The sequence below is a fragment of the Pan troglodytes genome, chromosome X, assembly GCF_028858775.2.
Source record: "Pan troglodytes isolate AG18354 chromosome X, NHGRI_mPanTro3-v2.0_pri, whole genome shotgun sequence".
NCBI lineage: Eukaryota > Metazoa > Chordata > Mammalia > Primates > Hominidae > Pan > Pan troglodytes.
In genome coordinates, this window is record NC_072421.2 from 153,686,029 (window position 1) to 153,702,287 (window position 16,259).

Below are 16,259 nucleotides of genomic sequence, written 5' to 3' on the forward strand. Positions count from 1 at the left end.
TCCTTAGATACATTTTGGGTGGAAAACCTCATAATTATCAGTCTTCTAAAGGCAAGTATTTACGTGCTTGGGCTCATAATTATTATCCTAATTGTGTCATTTTTTTAAGTCAAAAAATGCTAAACACAGAGCATGTAGAATCAGAAATTGCATAGATTTGCCTCAGAGAAAGACGCCCCTTTTTATAACAAACATAAAATATAAGACATCTGAAAAAAGCTGACCCTGAAAAATTATCTTATGGTCACATTTAGTTTCCTTTTTTCTAAAAAACTGTATTTTATGACTGTTTTAATGGAAACATTAAAATTTCTATTACATTATGGAGTAAAAGTGGTAGCTCATGCTAGTGTAATTATATGTAAATTATTCAACCTTTAAAGACAACAGTGTCTCCTGAGTTTCAAAAAATACAATTTTTTATTTTAGCCTTTTCTCCAATATTAGGAGTATATTTTACTCTACCAAATTAAATAATTTAAGCTTAAAGTTGGATTTCCTTATGTAGCACTTTAAATATAAGAATCTCTCATAAGTCTAGCTACCTTCAAAAACAGTTGTGATAAAACAACTGTTTATGCCTCAGAAACATTTTTGAGATTTATATTCTGCTCCTTATGTTAATATTCCGAGGATTATATTCATCCCATTTTTAGTGGACCTCAAATTCATTTCATGAGAAGTAAAGACGCACTCAGCAGCAAAGTCAGACAGCTTGACATGTCATTAAAAACCTCATTCTCTTCCTCTGTTTCCCCTTCCATGGTGAATTTCTATGTGATATCTTATCACCTCCAGGGTGGAGAGATGAAATCAGCTTTTTGAATCATTCCTGAGAAAAGAGGTGTGTGAGAAAACACAACTGTGAAATGTTGTACCAGCCAAACCGAGGCACTGACAATCCCCTGGCCACTTCCCTCGGCCGATCGTCTTCTCGTTAATGCTTCTTAGTGAAATGCATTAATAGAATTTTAAAAAGTGTGCTCCATTTACTTTAGACTTGGGAAGAATAAATTCTCATCAACTCTTCTTTACCCAAAATACAAATGGCCGCTTTTTAATCTTCTCAAGGCCTATTTTCCTATTAGTTTAGCTTTTTGGTAAGCCTCATTCCCGAGCTGTGCAATTCATCCTTCTTGGTCTCCCTGCAAAAATTGTAGAAAAGGATAGAAATTTTCTCAGAAACACAACAAAACCTACTGGAGTTTTGAAAGGAGTTGCATTGAGTTACTGGTCAGCTTGAGGTGGACAGACTAAAGTGGAGTCTTTCAATGTAAAAACAGTATAGCTCTCGCGTGTTTAGGATTGACTTAATTTCTGTCAAAAACATCTCACGATTTTCTGTGTAAGGCTCTTACATATCCTGCTTAGATTTTTTCCTACCTATTTATAGTTTTCCAATTTCATTTTCTGTTTGTTTCTGATGTAAAATTGTGTTTTTGTTTCATTACCTTGTATCTAACACACTTACTCAACATATTAATTAATTCTCATAATCTTTCCATAAGTTCCTTGTGGTTTTCTATAAACACAATCATGTCATCTTTGAACAAAATGAGTTTATGTCTCATTTTCTAATATTTTAATTTTATATATGATGTGAGGTTATGATCAAAGTTTCCTTTCAGAATTCAAGTTTTCAACTGTTCCAGTGCAAATTATTAAAAAGATTATTCATTCCCCACTGAATTTCCTTGGGACCTTTGTTCAAAATCCATTGACCATATGTACCTGGGTTTACTTCTGAACTCCTGTCCTGCTCTGGGGACCCCTGTGTCCAGGCCACCCTCCAAGGCCATGGGGACCCCTGTGTCCAGGCCACCCTCCAATGCCATGGGGACCTCTGTGTCCAGGCCACCCTCCAATGCCATGGGGACCTCTGTGTCCAGGCCACCCTCCAATGCCAGGCTGCCCCAATGACGGTGGTCATAGTTGGTCCATCTGAGCTACACTGGATCTACTTAAACTGTTCATTTCTTTTATTCTAAGGAGATTCTGCTGATATCTTCCTTCCTCCTGGGTATCTGATTATCATCAATTAAGTGTCAACCATTTTAGTAGAAAAATCGAAGAGGTAATTTTTCTTACTAAAGTGAGATAAGAAGAAAGAAAGAAGTAACATTTGCTCTGTAGGGCATCTGCACATTCTACTAAAACTTTGGGGTAATCTTGGCCCAGTTCCAGAGACTTAGTTGGCTTATGGGGAGCTGTGTTCACGGGGCGGACCAGCCTGGGGTCATGTGGATCTGGGCTCGGCCCCAAGCCCCTCACCAACCCTCAGCCTCTGCGGCTCTACCGTTGGGAAACAGCCCCAGGGGAGGCTTGTCCCTGAGTGAGCACTCCCCAGCGGGGCCCTGTTCTACAGCATATTCTGACTCAGCAGCCCCTTCCTTACTATCAGCCCTCTCGCATCTTCAAGGATGTTTTCTTACATTTCTTTCCAGACTTTCGGTTGTTTTCTGTTGGAGGGTGGTATGGGGTTACTTGGTAGAGCAACACTCAAAGCCTTCCTTTTTAAACGAGTACAGACAGGTAGCAGTCAAGATAAAAACCAAAATAAAGAAATCAAAAAAGCCCAGAGGAAACAAATAATCAGAGAATACGGATAATTTCCAAAAAATATAATGACTACCCTCCAAGAGATGATGGGACTATGCATTCATGGAACAAGAACAGATTGCTGAGAATAATTATCCAAGTATTAAGTGTGGGAGCTTGATAAGGCTTGGCTCCGTGTCCCCACAAAATCTCCTGTTGACTCTTAGTCCCCAGCGTTGGAGGTGGGGCCTGGCGGGAGGTGCTTGGATCTCAGGATGGATTCTCATGAATGAGCTAGCACCATCCCTTGGCACTGTCCTCGAGACAGTGAGTGCGTTCTCATGAGATCTGGTCATTTAAAAGTGTGTGGCAGCTCCCACCTCGCTCTTGCTCCTGCTCTGACCCTGTGAGACGCCTGTTCCTGCTTTGCCTTCCACCATGATCGGAAGCTTCCCGAGGCCTCCCCAGAAGCAGAAGCTGCCATGCTTCCTGTGAAGTCTGCAAAACTGTGAGCCAACTAAACCTCTTTTCTCTATAAATTACCCAGTCTGGGGTATTTCTTTATAGCAATGTGAGACTGGATTCATACAGAGCTCTTCCTGAGAGAAAAAAGAATGCGAAACACAGTGAGTGATCAAAGAATCAGGCAGGAAGTTCTAACATTTGAGAAGGGCCTGGGAAGGCGGAGGTGGCAGACAGCATGGGAGACAGTCAGCAAGAAGGCGGAAGACACGTCCCAGGCCCCGGCAACGGAGGGTCCCACCGTGAGAGGACCCCCAAGGCTGGAGCTGGGTGAGAGGGGAAGAGAACCCGTTGAGGCATCCTGGTGACTCCTTAGGGGAGGAGACCCTGTGTACTTCCAGAGAGAGAGAGGGGATTTCCCAGCCCTCACACATCTGAGGGCCTGGGGCGAGGGGGTGCTGCAGCAGTGGCACCGTTCCCCTCAGACTCGCTCATCAGGACTTCAGCACTGCCCGTCCATGAGGACGTCTGCACACACAGTGTCCTCGGCACTGCCCTCCGTGGGGACGTCTGCACACACAGTGTCCTCGGCACTGCCCTCCGTGGGGACGTCTGCACACACAGTGTCCTCGGCACTGCCCTCCATGGGGACGTCTGCACACACAGTGTCCTCGGCACTGCCCTCCGTGGGGACGTCTGCACTCACAGTGTCCTCGGCACTGCCCTCCGTGGGGACGTCTGCACACACAGTGTCCTCGGCACTGCCCTCCGTGGGGACGTCTGCACTCACAGAATGTCCTCGGCACTGCCCTCCGTGGGGACGTCTGCACACACAGTGTCCTCGGCACTGCCCTCCGTGGGGACGTCTGCACTCACAGTGTCCTCGGCACTGCCCTCCGTGGGGACGTCTGCACTCACAGAATGTCCTTGGCACTGCCCTCCATGGGGACGTCTGCACACACAGTGTCCTCGGCACTGCCCTCCATGGGGACGTCTGCACACACAGTGTCCTCGGCACTGCCCTCCATGGGGACATCTGCACACACAGTGTCCTCGGCACTGCCCTCCGTGGGGACGTCTGCACTCACAGAATGTCCTCGGCACTGCCCTCCGTGGGGACGTCTGCACTCACAGAATGTCCTCGGCACTGCCCTCCGTGGGGACGTCTGCACACACAGTGTCCTCGGCACTGCACTCCGTGGGGACGTCTGTACTCACAGAATGTCCTCGGCACTGCCCTCCAGGACGTCTGCACACAGTGTCTTTGGCCCAGCTCGGGTTAGGAGCACTCGCTCTGGAGGCCTGACTGTGCTTTTGTAAATTTTCACAAACAGTCACTCAATAGGTTTTATTTTTTGTTTCTAATGATTCAATGACCAATTCTGCTAAATTTCACAGAGCTGAAACACTTGAGAAAATTGGTAGTAAAGAACATTTGGAATCCCTGAGGATTTTCAGAGTTGAGCGTGTGTGGTGGTTAGCTGTATTCCTCCACTGGGCTGGGCCACGGTGCCCAGGTCTGATGGGACATTACTCTAGAGGCCTCTGGAAGGCGTTGGATGGGTGGGCTGTGAGGAAAGAAGATGAGCCTGCATAGCGTGGGTGGGTCTCCTCCGATCCGTTGAAGGCCTGAGTAGAACAGAGATAACGCCCTGCACCAGGAAGGAACTCTGCGTCCGATGGCTTCAGACTAGACTGGCAGTGCTGGCTCTTCCCCGGGTCTCCAGCCGAGGGTCCACCCTGCAGACCTTGGACCTGCCGGCTTCCACGGTCACACGAGCCAATTCCGTAAAGATAAATCTCTCTCTGTGTCTCCCTCTTTAACAAAAGGCCACCTTTAACCTTTAACAAAAGGCGACCTGCTGAGAAGTCCTTGTGCTCTGTGCTTTGAACTGGACATCAACAAACAAAATGGCACTTAGTGTTTTTAAACTGACCAAGGGACAAGCCTGGAGCAGCCTCTTCCGGGGCCTCGATTAACCAGGAGGAGGTGGCTGCTGTGCCTCAACCCAGGTGACAGATTGGGGTGCCGGCACCTCCCCTGAGTCTCAGAGTCCAGGGAGTCACAATTCTACAGGGACGACAGAAACACACAAAAGTGGGCATAAAATAATCATCCATAGAAGGTTTGTCACTTTGATGTCTCTGTGAACTGATTTAATGTGGTATAGAAAGATGGTCCCGTTACTTTAGAGGTGGTTAGATATCTCTGTATAATGCCTGTATATAATAACTCTTACGTGATATAGAAAGATGGTCCCATTACTTTAGGGGTAGTTAGATATCTCTGTATAACACCTATATATAATAACTCCCATATGATACAGAAAAATGTTCTCATTACTTTAGAGGTAGTTAGATATCTCCATATAATGCCTGTATATAATAACTCTTACATGATATAGAAAGATGGTCCCATTACTTTAGAGGTAGTTAGATATCTCCGTATAATGCCTGTATATAATAACTCTTATGTGATATAGAAAGATGGTCTCATTACTTTGGGAGTAGTTATAAATCTCCCTATAATGCCTGTATATAATACTCATATGTGATATAAAATGATGGTCCCATTACTTTAGGGGTACTTGGAAATCTCTGTATAATGCCGACATATAATGCTCATGTGTGATGTAGAAAGATGGTCCCGTTACTTTAGGGGTAGTTACAGATCTCTGTAGAGCTCCTGTGTGTAATACCCATATACTATGCCTCTGTTGATTCAGATAGATCAATTACTTCATAGAATGAATCTGCGTGTCTATTTTTAGGTGGATGAGTTGCTATGTTTTACCATTACTATTCTTGCTACATTAGTTCAGCTTCTACAGGTAACCAAATGATTTTCATTATCATATATTTATAATGTCTAATCCAGTTATTTTCTGGAATGAGAATACAAATAAATGCATTTCTCAAGCTGAAAACATACTTGTTTCTCAGACAAAGTCCACTGAGTTTGCACTTGCCATTAGTGAAAAATGCAGTAAAAACCCATACCCCTGCTGAGGCCTCGGAACCTGAGAGGTGTGGCCTGTCTCCTCTAAGCCGTTTATCATCCGTGGTCCACGTACACATCAGAGAGTCTCCAAACACTTTCCTGATTGCTTCTCCCAAGTACCCCGGGCAGGCACTGTTGTTGGCACCAGGGAACACCCCTGGGAACAGAGCAGATCCAACACCAGGCCCAGGAGAGTCACCTCCCGGTGACGCCTGAGATGTCTGTGGACTCCAGGCAATACTTGTGCAAGAGGCCGTGGGGGCCAATGGGGCATGATAGTGTGATCTTCAAATTACCAGTGTGCACGGCACATGGAAGGAACACACAGTGTGACTGCGTGATTGCCAGTGCACACAGGGGGAACACACAGTGTGACTGTCAAATTACCAGTGTGCACGGCACATGGAAGGAACACACAGTGTGGCTGTGTGATTGCCAGTGCACACGGGGGGGGACACACAGTGTGACCGCATGTTTGCCTGTGCATACGGGGGGAACACAGAGTGTGACTACGTGATTGCCAGTGCACACGGGGACGGGGGACACACAGTGTGACCACGTGATTGCCAGTGCGCACGGGGAGGGGGACACACAGTGCGAACACGTGATTGCCAGTGTGTACGGGGGGAACACACAGTGTGACCATGAGATTACCAGTGTGCATGGAGGGAACACACAGCGTGACTGCATGATTGACAGTGCACACAGGGGGGACACACAGTGTGACTGTGTGATTGACAGTGCACACAGGGGGAATGCACAGTGTGACCACGTGATTGCCAGTGCGTACAGGGGAACGCACAGTGTGGCTGCGTGATTGCCAGTGCACACGGGGGGAAAACACAGTGTGGCTGTGTGATTGCCAGTGCACACGGGGGGACACAGTGTGGCTGTGTGATTGACAGTGCACACGGGGGGAACACACAGTGTGACTGCGTGATTGCCAGTGCACACGGGGGGAACACACAACTGCGCTTTGGGAAGGACCGACTGGTCGAGGGGAGGAACCATGAATGGTCATTTAAAACCATTTTAAACCTTTTTATTAAACAAAAAAAGCAGAAATCACAAAAAAAGGAAAAGCAAAAGTCAAAGTTATACAACACAAAGTTGAAGTTTTCAAAACCTGAAAATGGAGTGTGTGTATTGAAGGGAGTTTCATATCTTTCATAAATGATCACTAATGCAGAAAATTTCACCTTCAATTACTATCAGTGTATTCATCAGGTGTTTTGGAATTTGGTTTATCTTAAATGCCTTCTATGTTTGTAGGTTTTTTTCTTTGAATTAGAACATTTTAAGGTGTGTATACCTGTATGAAAATAGACGCGTGACAAACACGTCATAAATGGAAGATGTCTTCACTCTAAAGATGCACACAGGTTTTTAAGTTACTATAAGTTTTTACTAGTTACCTACTCAGGTAGCAAGTTAATAGGACCACAATCAAGACTGTCTACTTTTGAAAATATCAACCAGGTAGACAATTATGGGACAAAACGACGTCCCCAAAGGACTTGGGGCTGTGGTGTGGTAAGACTCATCGGAGATGCTGGACACCAGTGCTGATGCCAATGGAAAGAAAGGGCGTGGGGGGCTGTGGGTTTCCTCATGTTATGACCACGGTTTCCTGGGGGTGCAGCGCGTTCTCTGATGCTCTGACCACGGGTTCCTACGTGGGGTGTGTTTTCTTCATCATCGTGGGCCCTGTGTTTTAAGTTCTATAACCAACATTTCCATGGAGTCTCTTTCATACTCAAAACCCATGTTTACATTTGTAAAAGAAAATTTACAGTTATCTATTTAAACCTTCCAGTGGATAATAATGAAACTCTTTAAAACACAAGCTACTAGGCAGAAAGTCCACACCGAGGTGCTGGGGTCGCCTCAGAAGCTGACAATGCCAGGAGCTCCGTCCAGCCCAGCAAACTGAGGCAGGAGGCTGGGTTTCAGGTCCTGACCGGCTCAGAGAGAGGGCGGCTTCCAGTCTGGGTTCGTTTCTTGCTGAGAATGTACTGTGGATGCAAGGTTGGTACGGGGTGAACAGATGCTTAATTCACTGGGGCCCCTTCCCTGGGCAGGAGGCCCATGAGGCTGAGGAAGTCAATGAATAAGGACAACCACCTAGCGAACAAAACCCAGCCCAAACCAAAGCAAATGAAAGCAGCCTTCCGTGTCGCTGGTGCTCTAGTGGGTGGAAATTACTAGCAGCTTCTTGCATATGGTTGACTTTTGTGCTTAATATCTGGTGTTTTCTACTTTTGGGATTTTGTCCTTGGATGCCATGCAGAGGTCGTGCTGGAGTGGATAATCCCAGCTCCACGCCCGTGCCCCACATCGAGGTGACTTTGGGTGTGAACGAGGCAATGGAATGCTAGACTGACGTCTTCATGCTGTTGACTGACAGCTTCCCAGCGATGGCAATGGTGGGACAGGGGTCATTCCGTGGAGAGTCGGGCGGGTGCTGTGTTTTCAGAGGTCAACAGCTTCCCAGCGATGGCAATGGCGGGACAGGGGTCATTCTGTGGAGAGTCGGGGCGGGTGCTGAGAGGTCACAGCCGCCACCGCCCTGCTCCGAGCTCCAGGTTTGGGATGGTGTCACCAAAGAGAACTCGGCCTCTGCGAAGGGCTGTGCGGGGAGATTCGGTGGAGAGGAAGAGCCGCCGGGGTGTTGAGACACGATGATTTCAAAAACTTCTGCTGAAAGTGAGGAATGCATAAGAAGTGGGTGGTTTTCAGTTCTGCTCTTCATGGCTCCCACACTGCTGGTTACGGCCCATTTCCATCTTTCTTTTTTATTTATTTATTTATTTATTTGAGACGGAGTCTCGCACTGTCGCCCAGGCTGGAGTGCAGTGCCGCGATCTCAGCTCACTGCAAGCTCGGCCTCCCGGGTTCAAGCCATTCTCCCGCCTCAGCCTCCCGAGTAGCCACGGTTACAGCTGCACACCACCACGCCCGGCTAAGTTTTTGTATTTTTAGTAGAAACGGGGTTTCACCGTGTTAGCCAGGATGGACTTGATCCCTGACCTCGTGATCCGCCCGCCTCAGCCTCCCAAAGTGCTGAGATTAATAGGCGTGAGCCACTGCGCCCCGCCCTTCCATTTCCATGTTTCTTACACTGAGCCCTTGGTGAAATATTTTTCATTTATGTAGCTTTCTCATCTAAATCATTCCAACTCTCCTGCCAACATTGCATTAGCGTGACCTTCCCCTTCTGAGATCGTCGTGGGGCAGTAGAACGTTTTATACCTAATTTTAACCTCAGAATCGAAGTGTTGGGGGGAGTTTTGGGGGGACTGAAAAGCCGTCTTAGTCTCAGTCAGGCTCTGCTTCTAACACGTCTACAACATTCCCGTCAGTAGTTGGACTAAGATTGATTAAAGCAAAACAAACAGAAAACCGTTTTGAAACAGGGATGACGGCTGCATGTCGGGGGACCCTCCCTCACCGCCTCGGGCTGGGCCACGCAGACCCCGGCCAGGCCCCAGCCAGGACTGCCCGACCTGGTCCCCGGGGCGATGGATGGAGAGAGGACTCTACACTGCTAGGTGAGTAGATCTCAGAGGCTCCACAGAGAAGGGAGAGCCGGGGCCTGTGCAGCGAGTGGAGTCCCAGGGATCCCGCCTGGAGCCTGCGGTGGGGTCGGGCAGGCCTGGGGGGTCTTCGTGGCCCAGCCCCAGGTGGCCGGGGAGGCTCTCCAGGGATGCAGCCATCGTCCCTGTTTCACTGCAGTTTTCTGTTTGTTTTGATCAAATCCTGGACCAGCAACCGACAGGAGAGCATCGGGGGGTGCGCGTGGGACGTGCCTAGCCCCTGCCAGCCCGGGCAGACTCCGCACATCTGCAGGACACACTGCGTGTTGTTACAGGCAGCTGCAGGCCTCTCTGGGGGGCGTGGGGTTCCCTGCACCCCTCCATCCTTCTGCGGGGCTCCCCTCCTTCCATGCCCTGGGCTTCATGCCCCGTCAGGGGACACCCATGGGTCCCACCCAGAGCTCCGCCTTTCGCATCCCCAGAGACGGCTAGTGTCTTGCTCCTCTCGAACCCAGCAGTGCTGCGTCCTGCCTTCCAGCCCGCCTGGAGCGGATGAGCTGAGACAAGGGGCCGGATGCGAATCACAGCTGAAAAGGCCGCTCCGGCCTGGTGGGCAGGATGTCTGCACTTTCACAAGACTTTTCAGCCACCTTGAAAAGGGATCCTGAGAATATTAGATCCTATTGCAGGGTTACGGGTGGGAAATTGTTTTAGGAACTCCCGATTCCCTGATTCTCAGAAAGTCAAGCTGAACCTCCTGCCGACAGGAAAGTTTGTGCGCAGCTGAGCTTGGCGAGGCTGCCAGGCCCCGCGTTCCAGAGAGAGGCAGGTCAGGGCCTGGCTGCCCTGCAGCTGCCCCAGAAAATCCGCAATGGAAATTTGCCTCTCAGTACTGAGGACATTGCTCTCACATGTGGTGAGTTTGTTTTCTGAAGAATCCATCCACTTTATCTGAGTGTTGAGTTCATGTGTGTGGAGTTGTCATGTTATTCCCTGTTTATCCTTTAGTGCCTGCAGTGTCTGCAACAATGACCCATCTTTCTTTTCCAATGTTGGTAAACTGTGTCTCCCTCCCCTCCTTTTTTTATTCAATGGTAGTGTTAGAAGTTCATCAATTTTATTCAAATTTATTCAAAGAATTGGGTTTGGTGTCATTCATTTCTCTATTGTATTTTAAAATAATTTTGTTGTTTTTGATCTTACCTTTATTATTTCCCTACTCCTGCTTGGTTTTGATTCATTTTGGTTTCCTTTTTCTACCTTTTAAAAAGTGGAAACCTACATTATTGAGAACTTTCTATCTTTTTAGTATAATCTCTGTTAATAGAACAGTGTTAGCATTCCTGACTGTGGACTTTTGTCCATTTCTATTTTGGGTTTTTAAAATTTTTGTTTCAAGTGTTTTAGAGTTCTGGCACTTGGTGAATTCACATGTAGGACTGTTGTTTTCTTGACCCTTTTGTCATTATTTATTTCTTCTCTTTATCCCTGGTGATTTTGTTTGCTGCAAAGCCTACTTTGCCTGATACTAACGTGGCTTATCCTGCTGTCTTCAATGAGGGTTTGCATGGTGTTTGCTTCACTTTTCATCTTTTGATTTTCATTCTATCTCTATCATTCTATTTGGGGTGATTTAATTTTACACAGTGCATCGCTGTCCAGGAAATAAAATGTACATCGTTAACTTTTCACACTTTGCCTGGAACCCATATTTGCTAGTTGGAATTTGTGAATCCATCTTCATGTAGGTCTCCTTCACCTGCCCCTCCGGTGACAGGAGAGTTATGAGCTAGGTCTGCTCACTGAGTCTCCACGAGAAAATATTCTCATTTAAAACATTCCTTTCTCATATTTTTCTCTGTTGTTAAGATTGGATAATTTCCGTTTAGCTATATTCAAATCCACAGACTCTTTGTTCCATTCTGATATTTCTTTACCTTCTGCTGTAAGTCCCATCCAGTGAGGATCTTTTTTTTAATATTGCCCCTCCATTCTAAGATGTCCATTTGTTTTGTATTTACATCTTCTAGTTCCTTCGTGAGATTTTCTCTGTTCCCAATGGATTCAAGAGTGTTTGTGACTATGGGTGGAGTGATTTTCATGTTTCTGTCAGCAGATCACACAGCTCAGTCATCTTGCCACGGGCATGGGCTGGCTGGCTCCTGTGTGAGTTATTTTCCTGGTTCTTCATATCCTAGTAAGGTTGAATTGCATTCTTGACACCATGAATATTATGTCAGGAGACTCTGCATCTTATTTCATTCAGTGAAGAATGTTGATTTAGTGTTTGTTTGTTTTAATGAGCATTAACCTGATTAAATTCAGGCTGCGAGTTTCAATAACATTTTGTGGTCTAGGCTTCCACAGCCAGTTCCTTTCTGAAAGCCTTCAGTACTGTTTGCAACTGCCCTGAGTGTGCACCACCAGGGTCTAGGCTGAGGTCTGTTCATGAGCTCAAATACATGTGAGCAACTCAGGGCAGCCCAGGAGGCCACACGCCACTTACCAAGACTCTCCCTCTCTCGAATCTCCCTCAAATGTCCTCTCTCCCTGGGACCCCTCATTTTTGTTCTTGAGCTAGAAAGCCGGGGATTTAGTTACCTCCTGAGCTGTGCACTCCCACAGCTGAGCCAGGCCTGGGCCAAGTGCTGGGCAGACAGAGGGAGAAAGAAGCAGTGGGTCTGGCCCCATCTTGCTGGAGCCCCACATGGAGAGGAGGTTCCCCTGTGGGGCTGGGTCCTGCCCTCTGCCATTGTTGGCACAGTTGCTGCCACAGACCCAGGTGATTGCCGAGGGCAGGGGGCAGAGGGAAGGGTGTGGGGAGGGTGGGGTGTCTGCCCTTCCCCTTAGGTCCTCTCTCTGTGGCCCCAAGCTCAGACTGTGTGGTCCTTCCTGGAGTGTCCTGCACGTGGCCCCTGAGCGCTTTTGGACCCTGCTGCCTCAATGCGGGCAGGGGATGCAGGAGGGATGCAGGAGGGGACGCAGGTGCACCCTCTGCCTGGTCACTGCTTCTTGTGTTCTGCACCATTGTTCTTTCCGGAGTCTGTGGTCAGGGACTACCTGGGAGAAGTGGGTGGCATGTCTCCCCTCCTCAACCAGGAATAGAAGCTCCCTGAGCAGGGCCTTTGCAGCGAGGACTCCATAGGGCTCTGGCCGCAGACCTGCCTCAGCTTGCTTGTATGTTCGGTCCTAATGCTCAGGAACGAAACTCGCTTGGATATTTATGCAAACTTTTGTCCCTAGAGTCGTGCAGCTTCAACCACTGCGTACTTTTCATGGAGTCCTTGTTCACATGCATTAGTTTCCTTTTCTAATATTTATACTTTCATGGTACATTAAAATTTGTTCTGTAATGTTTCTGTCCCCTAAAAATGTCTTTAAAAAATGAAATTAGATACATATAAAATACCGACGCTTCTTCAGTTATGTCTTAGCCCATCCGCATGATCACGAGCTGGGATGGGTCAGCTCATGCGGTGCTGAGGAACCACATGGCTTAAGAGTTGTGACGATCTTCAGGACTTTGTTATGTAGAAGATGGTTTCTGTTTCTACTTTGAATATGAATGTACATTGGTAGGAACAGGACGGGAACGCCACCTCGTGGCATGTCACTATGTGTTAAGAATTCTAAGATGTATTGTCCCGTGAAGAACTTCCAAAGGGATGGCTCACTGACTGACGGTTCCTGACCGCGTTTCACTGCTTCAGGGATGGTTCTGCTGCACTGGTCTTTCCTCGTGGATGATGGCCAGGATTTCACCCCAGTGCAACCTACTGAAGCCCCACTCCTCTGACTTCAGAGCTGTCCAGGGTCCAGCCAATGAGGCAGCTGCCAACAGGTACCACATACAGGTTGAAAGCACCTTTTTTCAAGGAACTTATAGGACAGCTCCGGGAACTGAGGCCTACACAACAATGGAGAATTCAGGCTTTATTTCACTTTCTTAAAAAAGAAGTCCAATTAGATGTATGAGTATGACCATGACCATGCATAAATATAACTAATTTCTGAAAGTGCTGCATACGTGAGTGCTGGTTCTTGGGTGCCAGTACAACGCCACGTGTGTGAGGCTGTCAACACTAGGAAGAAGAAAGACACTCCCAAAATACAAGTCAGAACAGGGGCAAGCGCTGGAGGAGGCCAGTGAAAGGCCACCCGCCACCCCCAGAGCCTGGTAGAAAGCAGCTCGCCCAGGAGGGGTGGCCGGGTTCTGTGCCAGCTTCCCGGGGCTACTTAACAGTGCTCCAGAGACTGGGGCTTCAACAACAGAAACCTATTGTCTCACAGTTCTGGAGGCCAGAAGTCTCTGAGATCAAGGTTAGTCGGAGGTGGTGGCAGGTGCCTATAGTTCCAGGTACTCAGGAGGCTGAGGCAGGAGAATCGCTTGAACCTGGGAGGTGGTGGAGGTTGCAGTGAGCCGAGATCACACCACTGCACTCCAGCCTGGGCAACAGAGTGAGAATCCGTCCACAAAAAAAAAAAAAAAAAAAAAAGGAGATTCCAAGTACTATGAAGAAAAATGAAGCAGACTGGACTTGGTGGCTTATGCCTGTCGTCCCAACACTTTGGGAGGCTGAGGTGGGAGGATTGCTTGAGACCAGCCAGGGCAACATGGCAAAATCCTGTCTCCAAAAAAAAAAAAAAAAAAGTTTAGCTGGGTGTGGTGGCGTGTGCCTGTAGTCCCAGCCGCTGGGGAGGCTGAGGAGGAAGGATTGCTGGATCCCAGAAGGTGAAGGTTGAAGTGAGCCAAGATTACACCATTGCACTCCAGCCTGGGTGACAGAGCCAGACCCTGTCTCAAAAAAAAAAGAAAGAGAAGAAAAAAAAGAAGAAAGAAAAAAGAAAGAAAGAAAAAAAGAAAGAGAGAGAAAGCAAGCAAGCAGAGATGGGGGCATGCAGGGGAGGGGCTGGGGACGCAGGGGAGGGGCTGGGGATGCAAGCTTCCCTGAGCTTCCACAGTTCTCTGCTCCTCTCCTGTCTCGCGGGGCGTGGGACCCCTGGGGCTTGCGGTTGTTTTGCGCCAAGCTAATATCTTGTTCTTCCCAACAGACGGAGGCCGATTGAGGCTTCTCTGTCCTCCACGGGGAACAGCATTGGCCTAAACCTGCAGACACCATTGCAAAGTCAGCTCAGGTGAACCCGCTGGCAAAGGATTCCAGCGTGGAGACACAGAGGTTGACATTTCTTGCCGTGGGTGATTTAATGTTGGGCCTCAATTTTTCACTTCCCCCGTAAGAGTATGACACAGCCCCAGCCTTCCTAGGGCCCGAGGGAGGGTGGATGGACTTATCCATCCCATAGGTGCTGCTCGAGACTGGGTGACTTGCTTCTGCCAATGAGATTTTCACAGACATGGCACAAGCAGAAGCCTGGAATGTGTGGGCACTGCCAGGCCTGCCCTCTAAGGCTCTTGATTTTCCCCACGAGATGTGTGAGCCCCAGGGGAGGGTGACTCTGGCTGTGGGATGAGAGGCGTGTGGAGCAGGCATGGTTCCCATCCTCAGCCTGGAGTCAAGGCCAGACTAGATCAGCCTGAGCCCAGCCACGCCACGGGTGCAGGAGTGAAGAGCAAATGCCAACGGTCCATGACAGTGACTTTCAAAGGGGCGTGTCATGTGCCTCATCCCAGCAACAGGGAAGGCATTTCTCTATCAGTCAGTTGGTAAATGATTATTGACAATGTGTGGGAAGGTGGAGTGATTTGAGTAGATCTGGCCTCTACTCTCATGGAGCTTCCTTTCTAGAGGGAAAGGCAGATGTTGGATGGATAAATATAAATGATTCTAATAGGTTGGTGCAGCAGTCATGAAAAGTAATGGCAAAAAAAGAAACGGGGAGGAGCCGCTGCTGCGGTTCATTAATAGTAACGGCAAAAACCGCGATGACTTCTGCACCAACCTAACACGGTAACCACGGGTGTGTGAATGTGGCGATGGGCAAGTTCCGAGAGCTAGGAGAGCATCTAGCTTCCTGGGAAGTTCCGAGTGGTAGGAGAGCATCTAGCTTCCCGGAGTCAGGAGACGGGGGTTGGCAACCTGACCAAGGTTAAGTCCAAGGGAGGGGGGTGGGCAGGGAGCGATATGTCAGTGGAGACTCCAAGGATGAATGGTATTTAGAGAGTAAACCCCAGTGGTGAGAGGGGGTGTGTGTCCGGCACAGAGAAGAGCCTGTGCAAAGGCCGGCGGGGCGAGAGGACACCGGGTGCTCTTCCACCTGAGGGGCGACCAGCAGGCTGGAGCTGAGCGAGCTGAGGATGTGGAGCCCGGGAAAGGCACCCCAGGCAGACGGCACAGCAGGGGAAAGGCTGGAGTCAGGCCTGAGCCTGTGTGGTTTGAAGAACTGACAGAGGCCTGTCCGGCAGAGGGGAGAGACCTTAGGCCAGAGTAGAGGGCAGGGCCATGAGGGCACTGTGGGCTGTGGATGGAGCTGGCATTTAAGAGGGGAGACCATAGACCGGGGCAGAGGGCAGGGCCATGAGAGCGCTGTGGGCTGTGGATGGAGCTGGCATTTAAGAGGGGAGACCATAGACCGGGGCAGAGGGCAGGGCCATGAGAGCGCTGTGGGCTGTGGATGGAGCTGGCATTTAAGAGGGGAGACCATAGACCGGGGCAGAGGGCAGGGCCGTGCTGGGCACTGTGGGCTGTGGATGGGAGCTGCCATTTATGCTCGGGTGATGGGAATGTGTTAAAAGATTTTAAGGAGGGGAATAACAGTTGGGA

The 16,259-nt window shown here is 48.7% G+C and overlaps 1 pseudogene; it reads left to right on the forward strand.

Moving 5' to 3' along the window:
- Positions 1-3,518: 3,518 nt before the first annotated feature.
- LOC129138591 (uncharacterized) lies at positions 3,519-4,321 on the forward strand (annotated as a pseudogene).
- Positions 4,322-16,259: the final 11,938 nt, after the last annotated feature.